The 6,935-nt window shown below is 34.1% G+C and overlaps 1 non-coding gene across 1 annotated transcript; it reads left to right on the top strand.

The window, feature by feature from the left end:
* The first annotated feature begins 5,623 nt into the window (after window positions 1–5,623).
* On the top strand, window positions 5,624–5,727 carry LOC142870383 (small nucleolar RNA U13). The gene has a single exon (XR_012918788.1). It is a non-coding gene; the product is annotated as a small nucleolar RNA U13 (small nucleolar RNA).
* The last annotated feature ends 1,208 nt before the right edge of the window (window positions 5,728–6,935 follow it).

Genomic DNA, 6,935 nt, shown 5'->3' with positions numbered 1-6,935 from the left:
TAAACTCAATGTGCCAGTTAAACTCATGATCCAAAACCAATACCTTTTGGGGGAAATGCAAGCAGAATTCACTTACCTCGGGTTGACATTTATATTTCAATCTATTCCCATGACAATGCAAGTTGCTTGAAAGCAGAGACTATATTTTCTTCATATAGGGATTCCCAGCAGCTAGTATAGTGCCTCACACATGGTAGGCACACAATAAATATTTGGCAAAAAAATTAAAAATAATTACAACGAAAAGAAAACAGATTTGAGATTAAGAATGAGCAATTGTTACTGCCATATGCTGGCTAAATACATTAAGAAATTCAATTTTACAAATCTGATATGAGATAATATTTTAATAATACAAGAGAAACGAATGTCTGATTTATGAATTTATTAAATACATTTGTTAATATATTAAGTATATTAATTTCCAGAATCTGTTATACCACTGCATAAACAATGGGATTAAAATAGTGCTATCACAAAATCCAACAACTCTAATGTAATGTATTTTAGTGATAATTCAGTTGTGAACTGTTGGGCACAACCAAGTACATGTGACAACTCAACATCCTCGCATATGAACTAATATCTATTAAGATATACACAGCTGTTTTCCATGAGCTGATGAGAATTTCTTTGGCTCTACAAAAAAAAAAAAAAAAAAAAAAAACCCTAGAGGAAGAATACTTTGGGCATAGTTGTTTTGTGGTTAAGAGTAAAAAGGCTTAAGGATAAAATCCCACTTGCTCTGTTATTTTTGTACTTCTCTTGTCTCTCTCCTCACTGGCAATGCCACACCTTGGCAGAGTCAATGTCAGGCTTTAGAATATTCTTCTGACTTCTCCTGATGCCAGACTTGGGGTAAACAAAGTGCTTGATTTACATGAGAATTTTTCGTACTCAGAACCATGTTGAGTACTTGACAGATTTGTTGGGCTCAAAATGACTAAGGCTGCACGCAATGAGCTGTGCAGACAAGACAAAGGGTAACGCTGCTTCCACTCTCCATTGGTGCCGACCTACGTTGAATAGGTAGGAGCATTTTCATTAAGAAAATGATGCTATTTGCTGGATGCTTCAGTTGATTTACACAGACAGTACAAAGCAGTTTCTTTGATGTCTAGTAGCATGAAAACAATCTGTATAAACCTGTGTATATCTAGCTGTCTATTAACTTATGTATATGAAACCTTTGCATTTTATTCAAGATCATCAAACAGGGAAATCAAAGTACAATCACCTTGTTTTTCTCTGTAGGTTGAAAACACTACAAATTAAATGACTCTTTCAAGTTTTCAACAAGAGTAGAGAAAAAAAAACAACTTTGTTGTTTATTGTTAAATGTCAGTAGAAGTCACATTTTTAAAATACTTTTTAAAAAAACTTTAAAGTTCTAAGGTCAATGATCTCTTGTATTAATAAAGGATTTCATCCAGAGGAAAAGAGCAAAGATGAAATGTGCGTGTGGATTCATAATCAGCTTGAAACAGTAAGAAGGCAACTCAATCCCAATTAAATGAAAAGAGTATTTGCCCAGTGCTTTCTTGGAGTTTTCCCAAATCCTTCTTAGTACACGTTGTTCCTATTAAAAGTACTTCAAATCAGAGTCTCAGAGTCTCAATAATAAACCATAGACTAATGAAATAAATTGAATTTGAAACCAACTAAAATATTGCCTTAACTTGTTTATTTGTTTCATTAAGAAACATTTAGGTCTTATGCATTTTAACTTTGCTAGCTTTGTTCTCACAGGATATCATGGCATTTTTTAATAATAAAAAGATGTCAAAAATAAAAACAAACCCTATACAACTATATATAAGCTCTCAAAAAGAGATATGCTTTGCTGAATGCAGACTGACACATTTTTGGGTTTGGGCTGCATTTAAAAAGTTTTCTTAAAGCCACAAACATTATATGAAAGAGTATGTCTGATAGTTAGGGTGAAGTGGCTAGAATTCTGGCTTGATCTTGGAGCTCTTCCATGTGCCAATCCCCTTTGTTTGCAGTATTATGGTTATGTAAAACTTGATTACTTTTCCTATGTCTCTAAAAATTTCTGGTGCTGGACTAAATAAGACCTCATTTGTGTTTTTATTTTGTTTTTTCCACATGTACCTACCATCATTCCATATCTGTGTGCAGACGTGTTACAGTGAGTTAATATCAGAACTCAAATTTAAATTTACAGTTAGCACCAAGACAACTGAGTATCTAAGATTGTATCCTTTGCCTTCTTGTACCCTACAGATGGTCTTCAAATGGGTACCTTTCTCTCAGCACTTGGAGATTGTAGACAAGGAGATTATTAAGCAGGGGATCTCCTGTGGGAGCAGGGGAGTGACGGTATTACTCTTATAGCCTTTTTTTTTTTTTTAAGACAGAGTCTCACTCTATTGCCCTGGCTAGAGTGCCATGGTGTCAGCCTAGCTCACAGCAACCTCAAACTCCTGGGTTCAAGCAATCCTCCTGCTTCAGCCTCCCGAGTAGCTGGGACTACAGGCATGCGCCACCATGCCCGGCTAATTTTTTATATATGTTTTTAGTCGGCTAATTCATTTCTTTCTATTTTTAGTAGAAATGGGGTCTTGCTCTTGCTCAGGCTGGTTTCAAACTCCTGACCTCAAGCAATCCACCCTCCTCGGCCTCCCAGAGTGTTAGGATTACAGGCATGAGCCACCGCACCCCAGCGCCTCTTGTAGCCTTTACACCCTGCCTTGTCCCAGATGATTCCTCACACTGTCCCCCCAGGTCCCCACTACTCTGGTGCTCTCTCTCATGCCTTCCAAGAACTGCCCAAATATATTCTTGTCTCTAACTCTTTAATAAATATTATTTACCATGTGTCTTATTTTCTCAGAGACAAATTTGTTAATCAATTTCTTGATATCAAAGTAAATTTAGCTTAATATGAATGTAGCAGCACCCACACAAAGTATAAGAGACCCCAGTCATTCACAGATGCTTTTTTAAAAAAACTGTTGGCTTTCTGTAGCACTAAAAGATATCAAGATAAAATTAAACACTGTAGAATTTTTAGCATTTTTATTTTTAGAAAATTTAAATTTGTACTCCTTCCCATAATATGCCAAAATAATAAATAAATAAATAAATAAATAAATAAAAATAAATAAAATTGCAACCTTTAAAATAAAAAAAATTAAAGAATAATCTAACAATCATCCATATTTTACCACCCAAAGTTACTAGGTTAGGTTTTTGACAAATCTATTAAACTTTGCTTTTTTATATATTGCTATATTTTAAAATAATATGTGTAAGTAATATATAAATGCACTAGTTTTTCTAGTTAGCTAGTTCGTTAATTATAAAATGTGGACATAACAGACAAAGTTTGAAGTTTACCTGAACCCATTATAACAAATTTATGGCAGTTCTTTTTTCTTGTACAGATCAGTCACAGGTATTAGACATGGTCATTAAAAATAAAAAACAATATGGTTAGCAAGAAGAAAAAACATTAAATAAGTTAGATTATTTTATGTCTGTGAGTTAATAAACCCTCCTCTTCTTAAAGGTCTACAATGTGTCAAATATTAGATATACTTGTGTATATATATTTGTATGCACACATAGACATATATAAAGTTTTTTTCTCATTTCCATATTCACCCTGGCTTTTAGATTTCAGTTTTCAATTGAGAAAGCAGAGGCACATAACATTAAATGACTTCACCAAGGGCTAATCCAGTGAAGACATGATTTGAACCCTCTTCTGCCTGATGGATCAGCCTATGCTCCTGACCAGGTGGCAATTCTGTCACCAAATGTGAGTCAAAAATTTGACACTTTCCCTACCATGCCACTAGGCAGGCATTTTTCATAAATTCTATGCCAGTTAGTAATCATCACAAAAATAGAGTGTTTTGTGGCATTATTTACTTTAAGAGGAAGTTTATATTTGATTTATTTCATTTAATGACCTACAAAATCAATTTGAGACCCTTAGTGTATTTTAACATTTGGATCATAGTTTAAAATTTGACTGATACACAATCTGAGATGAGATTTGGCTGTTCAATGTGAAAAGGGAATTTTTTGCAAATCAAAATGATTGCTTGAGCCAGATTCATTTTCATAAATATTAAAACCAATATTTACTGGCGTGGGTTACTTCCCTCATAGGGCATATCTAAGTTAAAATATTAATTTTGGCAAGGAATTAGTTCATAACATGGCCTAATTGCCATTTGGCATTTTAAAGAAATTTGAAATATTAAAGTTTTTTTTTTCTTTTTTTCTGAAAGACAATAAATGCCTGTAGCACCTGCATAATAACTATTGCTTAAAAAACATTTCAGGCTAATTTGTCTCAGCTAGGTTGCAAAGGAGCTCATATTGTAGCCTATTCCACTGGTAAAATATCCCACTGACTTGGATTTCCCAAACCTAATCAGTCAGTATTATTTTTCTATGAAACTGGTTTATATCCAATGGTTTTTATATGTATCCCACCAATTTTATATATATATATATATATATATATATATATATATATATAAAACTATGTAAACAGCAAGCTGCAGAGGATTATTTTTCCTCCTTATTTGCCAAAATATTTAATGGCATAAATGACATTGTAAAAAGAATCCATAACCAATTTGCAACCTACCTCAAGCACTTTTTATGTATCCATTTATAGACAATCACTAACTTAATAAAACCGATGCATTCCTTACTCATTTACCTTAAATGATATAATTCTCTTAGGCTAATGTATGTAAAGAAATAAACATTTTTAAAAGCAATCCTTTATTATCTTTATAAGCTTCAGGGAAACCAAGAGAGTAGGGCTTTTATTTAATGTTACTACTTTGTTTTTATTATTATTTTTGTTTCTGTTATAAGTGACATAAAGAAATGTGCCTAAGGACTCCAGACTTCTGGCTCATCTGTACTCATGAGATCCAACTCAATGGCTCAAGATCACTCCATGCATGATTGGGAAGTTTGACACTTTTCTTAGGATATCTCAGGACAGCTCCCAGGATGGGCAATGTGACGGCTTACATTCTCCTGGCTATTCATGCCTCCAGAATTGGTTTCTCTTCCCACCTTGCCTCTTGAGCCTATCCCACTTTACTCTTTGCAGGGGCACTGTCCCTCTGCCCTTACATTTTCAAGAAAAGCATCAATAATGCAGTGTTGGGCATTTACTGAACTTTTGCTTAGGCTTCAGGAATGAACTAGAGGCCTACTTTGCTGCTTAAAGCAGAAAATAATCTTAAAATAAGATATTTTAACTCCTCAGTTTTTAAGTCACTTGGACACCCCTCCACATGGAATTCTCACTGCTCATTTTTTTTTCCTTTCAATTGAGCCCAAGCCACTTCTTAGGGGCTCTTTCTCTCTTGATCATGACCCCAACTTTCCTTCCCTCCCCTGGTTAAGTTCCCGCACACTTTCTCTCCTGTACAAGGCTCTTTATTTCTCATATCGAGCATGACATTGTGTTTTTTAAAAAAAAAAATTTCTTGTGTTTAAGTGAGTTTCTTAAATACACCTACAAAATCACAGGTTAATTTACAAGGTTTTCTAAATTAAAAAAAAAAATAAAGCATCTAACTTAGCTAAGTAATCTTAGCAATATAAAAAAACATATTCGATCCTTTTGTAGTTCATAAGCGTGATGATTGGGTTTTCACGCGCATGCGTGAGATGTGCCTCCCTCAAACCTTGTTACGACGTCGGCACATTACCCGTCTGACGTAAAAAAAAAAAAAAAAAAAAAAACATATTATTTTCATTTTCCCTTTGCCCTGATTCAGTCATTTTCTTTTCATTTCTACTTATATATTTTTGGTAATCTATTTGAAATCCTTTTGAAAAGATGTGCTATATAAACTATCTAGATAAACCATCTATTGATAGACAGAGCTATACATACACATACAATATTTCATCTCCACTTATTTTCCTATTATCTGACACATCACACGTCAAAGATCTACCAAATATCTGGGTCTCACAGATAACATAAACAGTTTACTTCAGAATAGTAATTTATGCTTTTTAGTGGAATAACCTAAAGATTAAAAAATAGCTTTTAAGTGTTCTAGAAATAACAATTCTTATTAAGCCAAATAAATGCAACCTCTTCCCCAAGTGAATTCTGCTTGGAAATACTAGCACGATTTACTTGCAACCTCCTTTTTGTTACTGCCAATAGAGCATCCAGTGCTGAAGCTAGCACGTGTTAAGCATAGTTCTTGCCCCAGAACTTTCACTGTATAAATAGCTAAAAGAAAAATGCACTGCAATTATTCTGTATTTGCTTCTAATTGTTCTAATTACCTCACTTCTCTAGAAATATTCATTCCTCAGCTCTGAATTTTATTGCCTCATTGTTTAGAAAGAGAAAGAGCATTCTTTTTAATTTTTTTCCTCTATCATAAACGTATGCTTCTTCGGGGAGGGAGGGGGTACTCCTTCACTCCTGTACATTAAGCAGTGCACTTCCCATAAAGATTACTTTTAAAGTCATCAAAGATGTGACATTTATGGAATCAAAATATGAAAGAAGGATTGTGTAGTGGGTAATGGCAATACTCACCGCTTTCCATAAAGCACTTTCCATGATGAATTGATTAAAAAGGCCAGGAGCAGAGTTAAACAGATTTCCATGGATCTCATCCAGATAACATTTTTACCAGTCTGTCTTAGGCAGTGCCAGGAAAACTGTAAATAAGTTACTGACCCTTCCTCGGAGAAGATACTCCCAGGAAGTTCACTGTTTTTTATCTTACGAGATAAAATATTTGTGCTTCATCACTATCATTAACATCAGCATTATCTAATGATCTCCTGCTAAATTCCAGACAAAGCATAATGCTGAGAGTTTTACAAGCATTACCTGGAACACTCAGACCAATTTTGAAAGGCAAATAATAGTATCTTCATTTGACAGATAAGGACAT

The sequence above is a fragment of the Microcebus murinus genome, chromosome 3, assembly GCF_040939455.1.
Source record: "Microcebus murinus isolate Inina chromosome 3, M.murinus_Inina_mat1.0, whole genome shotgun sequence".
NCBI lineage: Eukaryota > Metazoa > Chordata > Mammalia > Primates > Cheirogaleidae > Microcebus > Microcebus murinus.
The sequence above is the reverse complement of the archived record's forward strand: the minus strand, read 5'-3'. Positions and strand labels throughout refer to the sequence as shown.